The following is a 16,232-nucleotide window of genomic DNA, read 5'->3' as shown; positions in this document are numbered from 1 at the left end:
GAGACTCATTATCCTGCCCCCCTTCTGTCTCAGTGCTGAGAGCAGTTAAAAGTAAATTTGGCAAGTCTGTGGGGGGAGTGAGATAATTGGGGTTAATGACCAAATGGGAAACCTGTGCTTGAGCCACTTACTGTGAGGGTGGCACACGGATCATTGAAAGGGTGCAGTCAGGCTTTGCAATATTTCTAAACTCTTGATTTTTTTTTTCTCCGATCAAGGCTTCATTGGGATTAAATACGTTCAAAGACTCACTTTCCCATTTCTTGTTACTCCCTCCTCTCCTAAGAACACAGAATCTTTTGGATTCAGAGTTCAGAATGATAATTGGTTTTTGGATGGAAGTCAATATAGACGTTTTGGAAAATCCCGGAATGTTTATTACTTGGGCTGGGGAATTTGGGGAGGCAATGTAATCATATGGACCTTGGAGCCGGAGAGTTTCCAAGCTCTGCTACTTACTAAGTGTGTTAATTACAGCTCAGTTCCGCTATCATGCTATTAACAGGGGGAGAATAATAGTACCTACCTGAAAGGTTTGTTTGGAGGATTAAATTAGTTAATATAAGCAAAAGTGCTTAGAACAGTTCATGGAACATATAAAACACTATGTATTGTTTATTATTACTGTTATTATTGTTTGTAAAAGAGGCAATAACAGTATCTACCTTACAGACTACACTGTGAGGATTAAATAATATAATTCATATAGAGCTCTGAGTAAACATTAGTTATTTTTAGTATCCATTCTGATTTTGTAAGATTAAAATTCTGAGCTCAGAATTGTCTTAGAACTGAAACTTCACATGTTACATACAAGGCGTTGCTCAGTTCGATTCAATCAGCATGTTCTCAGTATCCACTTTTGGTCAAATCCTGGGAATATAAGATGAATTAGACTATGATCCTAACCCTCAGAAAGGGAAGGGAAACACAGAAGCGTATATCTTATTAGAGCTAGAACAGATGTTGAGAGACCCTCCACTCCATATAGAACTGAAGACAAAATATCATGAATTGCCTTTTTTGAAAAGATTTGCTAAAAAAGCTGTTGAGCCCCGAGAAGTATTTAAGTAACCAGGTCTCTTTCTCCATCTTTCATCTGAATCTCCCCATAAATGAGGTCCATGTCCTTCCCCTTTATACAGATGAAGAGTACTCTGTTGCCTCTTGGACATGTGCTCTGGTTTTGCTTTCAAGTTTATGCACTCAGGACTGCCATTAGCCCATATGGTGCCTTCGTTCAAATTAGAAAACAGCACTCCTTGTTCTGGGTGCCCTGGTGCAGAAGAACTTGCACAGTGTACGTGACGGCCCCATGGCTCCCCACTCTCTCACTTACTTTGTTAACATCTCGACTCTGGATAGCTCTGCAAACGAAGATATCCCTTGAAATCTAACTTCTGAAGACCACTGCTGCTCTAGGGACGCTTTCAAAAAAGGCAAATTTTACAATTTTTTTTAAAAGAGAGGGAGCGGGAAGTGAGTTATTTGGGAAAGGTTTTGCAAGGAGGCTCGATATTAGAACAGTTGCCTTTAACTTCTATGTCCTCCGGCCTCATCCACCCATGACTATAGAATGGAGTCACTTCACACTTAGGTCCAAATTACAGTGACTAGGAAGCTTTCCACCCATACCCTCTCAAGCAGGAATGTTGGCCATTTGGGGGGAATCCTTAAAAGGGTGACCTTCCGCTCCCGTTCCAGCTCCCATCATTGATCTTGACCACTCTGGAATCTGCTTAAACGATGCCTGCAGCTGTCACCGTACCTCACGCTCATCATGATGCTTCCTCGGTCCATGCAGAGCAGAGTGACTCAGTCCTTCCCGAACTGCCAGGACTTGGGGATGTGGGCATCTGTGCAGACGCGGGGAGAGACATCTCATGATGTAACCCATCATAGCATTGAAGGAGGCCCCCAGAAATCTATGAGCTCTTGGTATAAGACCATTACAATCGGCCTCCCATATCTAAATATACACTAGGTTAATCCCTAAAGGGAGTCCATAATGAAAATTGGGAACCCATCTTTCCCTATAAGACCCCCAGCACTGATCCCATCATGCCTTCAATCCCTGGTTACCTCAGTTACCACCACACTCCCAAGCCTCTCAATTTTTGATTTTTATCTCACTTTGCCTCTTAGGGCCTTGGACACAGTGGATCATTCCCTCCTTCTTGAAATCCTTTCTTCACTTGGCTATGAGGCACCCTCGTCCTCCCTATTTTCCTCTTACCCCACTGGCTCTCCTTCTCAACCTCTTTTGCTGGTCTTTCCTCTTCTTCTTGACACTACATGTATTAGAACTTCCCAGTACATAGTTCTATTTACTCTCACATCCTCTGTGAACTCACCTAGCCCTGTGGAATTAAATATCATCTATATTCTTAAGACTTCCATTTTTTTTCACTACTGTCACCTCTTCCCTGAGCTCCAGGACTCTGTATCCAGCTGTCTGTTTTGAATTCACCTAAAGACGTAAATATCTAAATGGCAAAAACTGTTCTCTTGATTCTATCTCCCAGTCTTCTTCTCCTCCATCAGTTAGTGGCACCATCATGCATCCAGTTTCTCAGGCTCCAAACTCTAGGAGTTCTCCTTGAATTCTCACGTTCCCTTGGCCCAGATCCAATCCAACAGAAAATGCAAAACAGGTCACGTTTTTACCACCTCCTGTTACCATTCTAATCCAGGATGCTATAATCCCTGGTGGCGTAATAAAACAGTCTCCTGATTAATTTCCCCATTCCACTATTGCCACCTACATTCAGTTCTCCACATAACAGCTGGAATGATCTTATTAAAATAATAAATCACTTCACGGTGCTCTTTAGTTAAAAACCTACTGATGATTCCCCAGGGTCTCAGAACAAAATCCCAAACTCCTTGCAATGGCCTCCAAGGGCTTGTATGTTCAGCCCCTGGTTATCTCTTCAAACCCATCTTCTACTATTTGGTGCCTGGAATATTTCCTCATACTTTTGCATAGCTTGCTCCTTCCCTTCATTTAAATCTTTACTCAAATATTATCTCTTCAGAGAAGTCTTCCTTGCTCACTCTGTTTGAAACAGCACTTCCCATTAGTCTCATTCCCTTTAACTTGTTTATTTTTCTTTATAGCATTTATTCTACAACTTTTTTTATATATCTGTGTTTAAGAATTTTATATAATTGATAATAGTAACAGAATAAATAAGAAAAGCCACACTAACATTTCAGTAGATGTAAAAGCACATTTGATAAAAGTCAAGACCAAGTCATGGTAAAAAGTCTCTGCAAACTAGGAATAGAAGGGAACTTCCTTAATCTGTTACAGGACACTTATTAAAAAACTTACGAATAACATAATAATTAATAGTAAAATATTTAATTCTTTCCCCCGAGGTCAAGAATAAGGCAAGCACGACCACTATCATCAGTCTGTGTAATATTGTACTGAGCATCTTAGCTTTTGCAATAAGGCAAGATAAGGAAATTAAAGGCATAAGGATCAGAAAGAAAAAGGTAAAACTGTCTCTACTTGCAGATGTCATGGTCATTTACATAGAAAAGTCTAAGGAATCCACAAAATAACTACAAGAAATAGTTTGTGAATTTAGCAAGGTTGCATGGTTCAAGGTCAATATAAACATATCAACTGGGTTGTATACGTTGGTAGGAAAAAAATCGGAAAATGAAATTTTAAAATTCTATTTACAACAGCATTAACAACATACTTAAAACTAAATATACCAAAAGTCAAGATCTGTACACTAAAAAGTATAAAACGTTGTTGAGAGAAGTAAAATAACTAAAATCAAAACATATACCACATTCAAGGATTGGAAGACTAAAATGTATACATTTTTGTTTATGTTTACTGCAGCATCTCCCACCAGAATGTAAGCTCTATGAGAGCAGGAATTTTTTCCTATTTCATTCCCTGATGATTCTTTAGTGTCTATTAACCGTGTCTGGCACACAGTAGTTTCTTATTACATATTTGCTGAATAAATGTCTACACAAGGCTCCAGAGAAGTTTTGATTTTGCTCAGTCTCATAAAGTTTCTCAGTAAAACAATCTTATCTGTCTTGTTCCTCTAGCCATAGGGACTAAACCTGACTCTAGCGGCCTCTGCCAGATGCAGAATTTCTCCTTCCTAGCCTTCATCTCCTCTTCAATCCCCCGCCCCCGGGCAGAACTCGAGTCTCTACTATTAGTCTCTGAACATATGCTCCCAGAGTGAATGACGTGCAGAGACTCTTTGCAGGCCCAAACACCTTATCAGAGCAGGTACTAACTGCTAGCGGTAGAGAGGAATAGATTCAGGTCTTGCAGCTGCATTGGGTGGTACTGAATAGTTACCCTAAAACAACAAGGAGCCAGAAGTACGGCCCCCAAAGGGAAATTGAATCCTATAATGGCTCCCAAGGGGATGGTGCAGATTAGGGTTGAGAGACAAAACCAGAGAGAAAGTCAGAAGCCATATACACTCTGTAGGGAGGGAGAACGCAGGACAACTGTTGAGACCTTGTTTGCCCCTTTTCTGAAGAGCAGAGGATGGCACATGGATAAAGGATTGGAAACCACAACGGATTTGAAGTCAGATATGAGTTGAAAGCCCAGGAGTATGCATGGAGAAAGCTCTTGTTTTCCCTGAGGCTCACTTTCTTTCTCTATAAAATAGGAATTTTAATACCAGCCAGGCCTACCTTGTAGGATCACTGTGATGATCAAATGAGATAAGTGCCATGGGGAGAATGTTATTATTTATTAGCCAAGACTTATCATTATTAAAGTTCTGAAGGATGCTCAAGTTTAAGTCTTCATGGTTCATTATTTAACTTGAAGTGAATTCCCGTAACATAAGCTCTGTCCATATTCAAATATAAATATAAAATCCATTTTGCTGTCAAATAATATAATATTATATTATTATAATATTAATAATCATATATTTGACAGCAAAAAGGAAGGTAATTCATGCCTTTGGTTACCTGCAATTGTGTGCAGAATTGCTAGTGACTACGCTATTTTCTCATATAGTTGAAAAACCTCTTTTCCACACTTGCTCTTGTTTTCCAGCCACATAATCCCTGTCAGAAGCTCTTCTATAAATTATCCAACAAAAAAAAAAGCACCCAGTAAATACAAGATTCCAACAAAGAAGCATCTAATACCTGGAGTAAGGAGAGAATTAACTCAAAATAATTACATAAATCTCCCATTTAAAAACTTCAACATCACGTTTACATTTGGCCACAATATTAAGTAGTTGGACCATGTTCCACTTGTTTTTGTAAAGAAATCTCCTTGGTAAGTTCAATTTTTTTTAAAGAGGTCCTTCTGGCTTATATGACACCAAGCACAAAATAACTAGACAGCATTATTATTATTATTATTTTGGCTGTGTTGGGTCTTCGTTGCTGCGCATGAACTTTCTCTAGTTGTGGCAAGCGGGGGCTTCTATTCCTTGCGGTGCGTGAGCTTCTCATTGTGGTGGCTTCTCTTGTTGCGGAGCACGGGCTCTAGGTATGTGGACTTTGGTAGTTGTGGCTTGTGGGCTCTAGAGCACAGGCTCAGTAGCTGTAGTGCACAGGCTTAGTTGCTCCGCGGCATGTGGGATCTTCCCGCACCAGGGCTCGAAGCCGTGTCCCCTGCATTGGCAGGCGGATTCTTAACCACTGTGCCACCAGAGAAGCCCCTAGACAGCACTGTTAAAATTAACTATACCTTGGGCAGAAATAGAATATTTAGTAGTGTTGAGTGCTTTGCCATTTATTACATGGAAGAGCTATAAGTAGGTCAAATCAATGACAAGAAATGTCACATCACTCCAGAGCTTCTCAGGTAGGCGTGTGTATGTCTCAGCATCACTTATTTTCTGCCTTGAACATTGCTTCTCATCATTGTTTTTTCTTAATGAATTTCTCTGACTTTAGGTCGGTCTATGCCCTTGTATACAATTAAAAAAGACGATTCACCAATATGATTTCCCAGGAACTGGTAAATTCTAAACCATTGTTTCTGTGGAGCTGCTAGGTAGAAAAGTGAGACTAAGACATCTGAGTGAAAGGAAGAACATGTTTCTGACTTGTCTAGATTCTAAATGATACTGAAACATGAGCCTCAAAGCTAGGAAGTGGTCAAGCTGGGATTTTTAGCTCAAGTCTGACTCTAAACATTGTTCTTTTCTACAGAAACAGCACTGTCTCTTGTGGAAGAAAAAAAATCACATACTTTTAAAGGATATGGATGGAAACGAGTGACAACCAGAAATATTACAAAAAAGCCATTTCATACAATGGTTTGAAATATTCTGCCTCCATTTGATATAGGGATTTGTGATGGTCTTCATGACCTATCACATCAGTGATAAAAATAACCATTGGCTCAATTGCTTAGAGCTTGAAATAAATCAGAGAAAGGCAATCAATCAGTCAAATATGTTTCAGGTGTCTCCTGTTTGCTCAACACTCTACTAGACTCTGTGGGACATGACAGCTCACACATCAAAGTTCTTTGGCAAGCAAGAAGTGAATGTGAAATAGTATTATTAGAGAAAAACTACATGAGGTGGTCCAGCTTCAAAGAACTTAAAATCTTAATGTGGAGGAGGGGTGTTTTCAAACAACAGTAGATCTTCATCACCATAAACAGCACAGAAAATGTATTTAATTGGTGATTAGAACAGGGCGGGCCAACTTCTTCTGCAAAGGGTGAGATAGAAAATATTTTAGGCTTTGAGGGACATACGGTCTCTGTTGTAGCTACTCAACTTGGCCGTTGTAGTGTGAAAGCAGCCATAGATGATAAAGTAAATGAATGAGTTTGGCTGCATTCCAACAAAACTTCATTTACAGACACAGGTGGCTGACTGTTTTTGATCCACGGTTGTGCTTTGGAGACTCCTTGTTTGGACTGATTGTGAGAGAAGGCTGCAGAAGAATTGATCACTGTGGAACAAGCAGGGAAGCCTGATTGGAAGAAATTTCTCTGGGGACAAGTAAAGGCTTGAGTAGCTCTTTCCTCTCCAGGGTGAATCAATGAAGGTAGAGGAGGACTATGCCATCATATTTTACATGTCATCTTATCTATGGATTAGTTTCTTGATGGTGTTTTTAATTATTTAAGCATATTGAGGAAAAGTACAGAAGGACAGGTGTTTTCTTTTTCTTGCTGATTTCTGACTGTTATGGGCTGTCCATTAAAGCCACTTGGGGTTGGTTACCTAGGAAATGCCTGGCTGACTGGGGATTTTAGATTGATCACCAGATTTATGGCAGGAAGGTGAGTCATGTGATGTGAATTTAGTTGCTTCTAAGTGGAAGAGTAGAAATTACTGAACATTAAAAAAGAATCACCGGAACTTTCCCTCACTACTCCTTAATTTTAAAGGTGAAACAAATGATCTTCTTTCAGGAAGTAACAGAGGTCTAAATTTATCCCCAGAGGAAGGGAGTTTAATGATTCCATGACCATATCAGACTTCATGGTTATGAGTCACCGTACTCAAGGGGTGTGTGTGTGTGTGTCCATGATACAGTCAAACTCAGCTATCTATTAAATTAATGAAAAATGATGTGGTTCCTATTTTCACAAGGATGAGGATTAATATCTGTGTGACTTTTTTTTTTTTTTTTTTTTTGCGGTACGCGGGCCTCTCACTGTCGTGCCCTCTCCCGTTGCGGAGCACAGGCTCTGGACGCGCAGGCTCAGCGGCCATGGCTCACGGGCCCAGCCGCTCCACGGTATGTGGGATCTTCCCGGACCGGGGCACGAACCCGTGTCCCCTGCATCAGCAGGCAGACTCTCAACCACTGTGCCACCAGGGAAGCCCATCTGTGTGACTTCTGAGTTCCCCCCGAGAAGCATCATTGCTTTATCCACAAAGCATGTAGTTTTAGAGACTCTCTGGGATAGAATAGAGTGAGTATATTCAATGAAACCAGCTCTGTAGCTAAAACAGTTATCTGTATGGTAAACAGAAGAACTGACTTTTATCAGGATGAAAAGAACTAATCGAAGTTGGAGTTTCTTAATAAAAAATGTCAGGCACTTAAAAAATAATGTATGGATAAAGAAAACGGTCACTTGCCAACTAGCATCTGTGAACTAGGTACTTTCACTCTCTATCTCATTTAATCCTAAAAAAGTAAAAGGTAGATAGTATAAAAATTTTAGAATTCTGTTCTGCAAATATTTATTGAACACTTAATGCGTGTCTGCACCAAGGTTCAGAGAAGATAGGTAACTAATCCAGGATTAGAATCCATTTTTGTTCTACTCCAAAGGCTATGCTTTTCCTGCTTCACTGTATTATTTTTCTCTAGGGTATTTTTATATCAGAAGAGTGAAAATAAAACAACTAATCTGGAAATTTTATTGTAAGAAGTTATCTACTTTGCAAAACTCAGATGTGAATGTGTGCTTACACAAACTTCCCTTTTTCCTAAGACTTTCTCTGGCAGGTCAAAATCACCTTGAAAATTTCCTTCTATCTTGTACCTGCCTGTAGTGATATAGGAACGGTTTATTAATAAAAGCAGCAAACTTTGACTAACTATTTAAGCGTGCTAGGCACTATACCTAATGCGTAATCTCCTTCAGTCCCAACTCAACCCTATGAGGAAGGAACTATAGGTGCCCTATGTCATAGATAGTGGAATTAAGCATTAGAACAGTGACTTACCGAAGGTCACACAGCAGTTAGTGGCGGATTAATTTTTGTTCATTTTTTGAACGCTAGTCTAACTCCAGAGCCCATTTTCATAACTGCTTCAACATTTTCCTTTCCTTTGAGCTAGAACTGATTTTCCTAGCCAGGAAGTGGTGCCGAACGTCAAAGGTTTAAAAAAAATTACGGGAGGAAAACTGAAAATCCTCTTCATTACTATATTTCTCCTGCAAATGAAGAAATTAACATTATTCGATTTTTATCAGAAAAACACCTTGATTCAGACTATAAAACGTAAGTGTTTCACTGTAGTGAGATTTGAAAACAGTTGGGCTGGACGGACCCACATTTAGTGTAGAACTCTCAAGTGGACTCATCTCCCCAGGGGACAGATTTCTTTATGTTCTCAAACATGGTGTCAGGGCAGGTACCACTCATGATGGGGTGGGGGCATAATGCTTGCACAGTGCCTGGAAGAGCACTCAGCACCACGTGTGCCTCAACACGTGGTAATACTCCATGTAAAACAACAATCACTGTGTCTAGCAGAACTCATTTGTATCACAGGGCTATGCGGATGGTGTTACGATTTCAAGACTTAGGATAACCACGTCTCCGTCATCTAAAAAACTAACCACTGGCTCTGAAATTCCACCATCAAAGCTCTATTCCTTTCTCTTTAGGTTTGATGCTGCCTAAAATACAGCCACTGCTGGTGAGTTGTCAGTCATGTATATCTCAGAGACCCTGAAGAATTTCAGACTGGGCTTTAATGGAAGGGAGGGGGAGGGAAGATCACAGGAGCAGAATGTTAGAGCTGGGAGGGCCTTTGGGAGCATCATCTCACCTTCTCATCATCTGCAGATGGGGAAACTGGGCCACAGAGAGAGTGAGTGAGTCAATCTTTCTTCTTTAACATTTGCCCCACTCCCCTTTATGGGGGAGGATGCATGTGTGTGTATGCACGTGCTTACCTGTTATCTGCATTGGGGAGTGTTCCCGTCACTAACACTGCATAACAAACCACCCCACACTGAGTGGTGTAAAATCGTGGCTGTGTTGTTCAGCTCACAGATTATGTGGGTCAGGAATTCAGGCAGGGAGCAAAGGGGACGGCTTGTCTTGGGGAGACTCAAATGGCTGGTGGGGCTCAGACACTCGGGAGCTGGGATCATGTGGAGGTGTGGTCTGGTACCCGGGGAAGGGATAACACATCCAGAGCACCCAGGGGTGGCATGGCCCTCTCACAGCATGGCGCCTGGTTTCACAAAAACCACGTGGGAGCTGCCTGGCCTCTTCTGACCTAGTCCTGGAAGTCGCAGAGTCACTTCTGACGCACCCTCCTGGTTACAAGCAAGTCAGGAGATGAGCTCAAGTTTCAAAGGGAGGGGACTTCCCTGGTGGCACAGTTGTTAAGAATCCACTTGCCAATGCAGGGGACATGGGTTCAAGCCCTGGTCCAGGAAGATCCCACATGCTGCAGAGCAACTAAGCCCGTGAGCCACAACTACAGAACCCATGTGCCACAACTACTGAAGCCCGTGTGCCTAGAGCCCGTGCTCCGCAACAAGAGAAGCCACCGCAATGAGAAGCCCGCGCACAGCAATGAAGACCCAATGCAGCCAAAAATAAAAATAAATTAATTAATCAATTTAAAAAAAAGTTTCAAAGGGAGGTAATTAGATCCCACATGTCGGTGGGGGAGAATCTAGGTCACCTTGTAGAAGAGCATGTGTGATGGGAGAGGTTGTTGCTGCCATCTGTGGCAAATACAGTCTGCCCAGGGGGGAAAGCAGCAATTTGTAGCTCTGCCACCAAACCTTTAAAATGTCTTTCTTTCCATTCCTGAGGCCCCTCACTCCCTCTCTAGGCACCTCTGGGTCCATTTTATAGATGAGGAATCTAAGGTTCTGAGAGAGTCAGCAGTGTGTCCAAGTTCAAGGCCAAGATTTATGTCCAGCTCTCATTTCTACATCTGTGCTCTGTATTCCTCTGCCTCCCACCTCCCACGGATGCCAACTCCATTTCCAATAGCAGTGACCTTGGTTGGATGAACAGTAAGATAAATATTGGGTCCAGTTGTCCTGACCTGAGGCAGAACTCTTGCAAGGAGGTTGCTGAGCAAACCTGACACCTCCTAGGGATACTGAAAATGTAGTGTAGTCAAAAAGCCTGGAATATGCCTACTATAATTTGTCTAACATTTATACCTCCCCTTAGTTACCTTCTTGCTATAAATAAGTAGTGTTGTTCTGAGGTACTGAAAGAAATGTTTTTACAGTAGAAATATCCATTTATTTCCATAATAGAAAATTGACTATGTTATTGATCAATATGTCCCATCTGCCAAGTCTTCCTAATTATAAATTTGAAAGGTACACCCAGTAGCATAGTAACTGTCAAACAACTATTGGGAAGCTGTTGTTATAAGTCTTAAAATGGATTCCTCTAAAGACAGACTGACATAGAATGAGACAGCAAATTAAATATGTTTCATTTACTAAGTAAAATGTTTTTTTGTCTGATTCTGTCTCCTAAGGGTCGATTAACAAAATAATCCTACAAATTTGTTGACTCCTCAAGACATTAGACCTCACCCAGGGCCAGCCCTGAACCATGTTTACGAAATTGATATCTCACAGCCCAGATAATGCTCTTTTAATTTAAAAAATTTGATTAGTTTATGGAGCTCTTTATTTTTGTTATCTGGTCAGAGATTCTTATAATCCCCAGTCCATTTCACTTTATGAACAATAATTTTCTCATATGTCAACATCTCCAATAAATACCTTACAATATTATCCAAACAGATTGTTACATGAGCTTTTTTTTTTTTTTTTTACCATTTTGCACATTTTATATGCAATAAAGGATCTCAGAGATGATTCCTTATCTTGATTTACCCTCTAATTTGGTAGGGATGAAAGCTTTAGCCTGTCACAGGCCAAGACTGTGTCAAACAGGATGAACTTCTGATGAATACACACTACCGAGACTGATAAACTCTAATTACACCATAAGCCTCTTCTGAAATGGGCACTTCCAATTCCATACACCGCAAATATGGGCCCAGAATCAAGGATGAATTCTGAACCGATGTTTTTATTGCATTTCAGGTAACGGAGAAGTTGCATTGGAGAGAGAAAGGAGAATGCCTCTATATAGCGATGTGCCTAATATAAATGTTAGGGGTGAGGATGGGGAACCCAATTCCCTCTGAGCACCTTACGTGCGAAGGACACATATTAGTAACATCAAAATATTGTCTTTTCCATTCAATGCTCAGCATTCTTGTGCCTGTTGAGTTTGAAGTTTTTTGTCTTTCGTGAACTCTGGAAATGTCTTCTCGTTCATTTTTAAATTCCCTATATCTCCTCCATTCTCTAGAATTCCTGTTTGAAGATGTTTGGTCTTTTCAAGTTATTTTCTGTGTCTTAATCTTCTTTCTTATTTTCTGCCTTTTTATTCCTTTCCACAGCATTCTGGGAGAATTCCTAGGCTCCACCTACCATATTCCCACACTGTTCCCCATGTGTATCCATCCTGAGTGTCAGACTATCCAACTTGTTTGGAGTTTTAGGATGTTATCCATGATGGCTCTGTCTCTTAAGAGCCTATTTCTATTTCATGGATATCTTCCCTTGTTACTACGAAAATATTTACTTTTCTTTTAAAATCTTTTTCCTTTTTTTTTTTTCCCCTCTGATATTTCCTTGGGCATTAGTTCTTCCATTTGTTGAGCTTAGTGTTTCTGTCTTACATTGGTTTCCTAGAGCTGCTGTAACGAATGGCCGAATGGCCATGAAACAACAGAGAGGTGTTCTCTCACAGTTCCAGAGGTTAGGTCGCTGAAATCAAGGTGTTGGCAGGGCCATTCTCCCTCTGAAGGCTCTAGAAAAGAATTAGTCCTTTCTTTTCTCCTTCCTCCCTCCCTCTCTCCCTCCTTCCTTCCTTCTCTCTCTCTCTCTCTCTCTCTCTCTCTCTCTCTATTGTGGTTAAAAATAAAAGTAGCAAACATAACATGAAATCTACCCTCTTAACAAAATTTTAGGTGTACAGCACAGTATCATTAACTATATGCAAATTATGTCTCCAGCAGAACTGGAGATATTGTTCATCTTGCATAACGGAAACTATACGTATTGAACAATTTCCCCTTCCCCCTGCTTCTGGCAACCACCATTCTGCTGTCTGCTTCTATGGGTTTGACTGCTTTAGATACCTCCCGTAAGTGGAATCAGGCAGTATTTGTCCTTCTGTGACTGGTTTATTTTACTTATCATAATGTCTTCAAGGTTCATCCGTGTTACAGCGTATGACAAGATTTCCTTCTCCTTTAAGGCTGGTGACATATGCATCTCTCAGGGTGTTGCTTTTCCTCAGCTGTTCAGTGATTTTAGGTTATATGCCTCTCTTTGTTCTTGAGATTCCCTACCTTCCTGTCTGTGGCTTCTCTTTTTGTTACCACCTGTGTCTAATAGTTATGAGGAAACAATAGGACATAATCCAAGGATGGCCTCTCAGTAATTTTTTCTCTTAACAGGTGGGGGCTCCTCATTCTTTCTTGGTGTTACCAAGCATCTTGGGGCACTATTTAACCAAAACACCTACACTCATAACTCCAGCCTGGATGGGAGGGTGGGACAGGAACCTCCCTGCCCACTGCTTGGCATAAGAAGATGTAAGACACAGAAGAGGCTAAGGGCCTGGATGCTTAAAACATGGGCTCCCCAGCCAATCACGTTGATGTTTGCTTCAGAGGCTTTTCACGCATTGTCTCTAATCTTGGAGCAACCCCAGATCCTGGGAAACCCCTGCAGGTGTTTCAGGTCATGTTTTCACTCTGTCGGTGGTCTGATCCAATTTGCCTTCAGTCTGTCAGATATTCCTCTGATCCACTTGTCCTTTATTGATTTTCATCCCTGCTACAGATGTGCTCTTTCAAGTATATTTTACCAGTTACAGGGTTCGGGGATGAGAGCAGGATGTAGGGCCATGTAGTTGGTCTTTGCTCTTGTTCCAACTTTCTAAAACACTACCTAAATGTAAAAGCAAAGTGCCTGGTGGGTAGGCAGAAAGGGTAATGGGGAATCAAAAAAAAAAAAGTAATGGCTTCCTTGTCAGTCTCTTCCTCAGACTCTCTTCTCTGCAGGCTGGACCCAGTCCTTTAATTTGGGAACTTGGGGAGTATAGGAATTAAGAACAAGAACATGGAATCGGATGGAACAGAGTTCAAACCCAAGTTCTTCTCCTTAGTGATGGTAAGATCTTGAGCACCTTACTGAACCTCTCTGGCCCTTTTTATTTATTTATTTATTTATTTGTTTATTTATTTATTTGCAGTATGCGGGCCTCTCACTGCTGTGGCCTCTCCCATTTTTTTGCAGAGCGCAGGCTCGGCGGCCATGGCTCACGGGCCCAGACGCTCCGCAGCATGTGGGATCTTCCCGGACCAGGGCACGAACCCGTGTCCCCTGCATCGGCAGGCGGACTCTCAACCACTGCGCCACCAGGTAAGACCCTATTTATTCATTTTTAAATTTCGAAACGCAGAGGATAATAGTACTTGCTTCTTAGGGATATTATAAATGTTAACTGAGATAATCTGTGCAATTATCTCATGCACACAGTAGGTGTTTGATAAACTGAAACATTACCTTTTACAATGCAACCTTCAGTGGTCTCTCTGACTGTATGGGCTGGCTTTGCTCTGGCTTTGAGCCAGCCTTCTCATAAAGGTGGACCCTTCACTGATTCTCACATTGGATTAAATTGTATCGTGGTTTTTGCAGGTTTGGTAATTTTTTTGTGAGGAGGTAGTGGAGAGGGTATAATAGTCACAGCAAACAACTTAGAAAATCTCCCATGGATTAACCCAGGATGTGTACTGATGGGGGTGAGCTAGAGAACCCATGTCTGCTCACAAACTGAGTAGATACAGGCACGGATTTTCATGACCACACAGAAGCTGTGCCCTTGGTACATGTGGGTTCATGCCACTTAACTCTTGTTCATCCCTCCTCTGGAGGCTAGGGTGAACCCTGCCTGTTCTCTACTAATAAAGGACCTTCTATGATCCATCATAGCTTTGGCTTTGAACTGCCACCTATTACTCATTGGGCTGGGCCTTCTCAGCTACTGAGACTGCTTCAATCACCCTTATGGGACCTATGGATTCTTTGACATTTTGTACCATACTGGCCAGCTGCTTTTTCTTAGGGCCTCTGTTTCTCTATCTGCAAAATGAGTATAATTGCAGTGATGATCTATCCCACGGGGCTGTTGTGAAGTGTAAATGAAATAACATGAGCTAGACTGGATGTTCCACGAGGGCAGGGACCACATCTGACTTGTTTTACACTGGACTCGTCCCACTGTAGCTACTCTACAAATACTTGACAAAGGAATGAATAAATATATAAAGCAGTAAGGATGGTGGCTGTATTCGTGTACTAGGGCTGCCCTGACAAATGACCACAGACTGGGTGGCTTAAGCAACAGAAGCTTATTTCCTCATGGTTCTGACAGCTGGAAGTCTTAGATCAAGATGTTGACAGGATTGCTTTCTTCTGAAGTCCTCTCTCGTTGGCTTGTAGATGGCTATCTTGCTGTGTCTTCAAATGGTCTTCCCTTTGTGTATGTTTGTGCCCTAATCTCCTCTTTTTATAAGAACACCAGTCGTATTGGATTAGGCCCACCCTAATGACCTCATTTTATCTCAATTACCTCTTTAAAGGCTCTATTTCCAAATACAGTCACATTCTGAGGTCCTGGGGGTTAGGGCTTCAACATATGAGTTTTGGGGGAATATAATTCGGCTCAAAACAGTGTCTGACAATTAGTATTTTTTCAATAAAAATTAGTTCCTTCCCCTTTTATATCTACTGCTTCATCTTCTCCTTCCTCTCCCCAACCCCCCCTCCCCCCCAGTAATAACTAGCATCGTGGTAAGAATATGATGGGTTCTAAGTAATTCTTATAAATATATTAACCAGACCAAGTGTGAAATACCTTCATAAAATAAAAAAGAAGCTAGTGTTTCACAATACACAGGTAAAAGAACTGATTTAAATATAAAGCCATCTTTATCTTATTTTGTATCTCTAACATTCCTTTAAGAACTAAGGAAATTAAAATTTATATCAAGTAGCTTCTACCTGCTGGACACATGCTTATCTCTACTAATGGCATCATTCTTGCTAGATGGACATTTTGTTATTCCCATTTTGAGATGAGGAAAGTGGACCTCAGATGACACAAATAACTTGCCCAAGGACTTTGCAACACCACACACCTCCCAAAGGTGGGCAGGAGCTCTGGGTGGGACCAATGCTGGTGATTCCAAGACGGGGAAGACTCAGGCTTTGGCCACGGTGTGCTGCCAATGTCGTGAGAGGCACCACTTTCTGCAGCTGACTGAAAAGCCAGTCAGAAAGTGACAAGTGTGATAACCGAGGTCAAAACTAAGGCTTTTGGGGGCACGTGCATTAAATTTAGTCTTAGCTTTTAAAATAGAATTTTACCCTCCCCCAAAGTATTACCAAGGTATAATTTTCCTATAATATCCCGCTTTGC

This window comes from Tursiops truncatus, chromosome 11 (genome assembly GCF_011762595.2).
Source record: "Tursiops truncatus isolate mTurTru1 chromosome 11, mTurTru1.mat.Y, whole genome shotgun sequence".
NCBI lineage: Eukaryota > Metazoa > Chordata > Mammalia > Artiodactyla > Delphinidae > Tursiops > Tursiops truncatus.
This window is presented reverse-complemented; position numbering follows the sequence as displayed.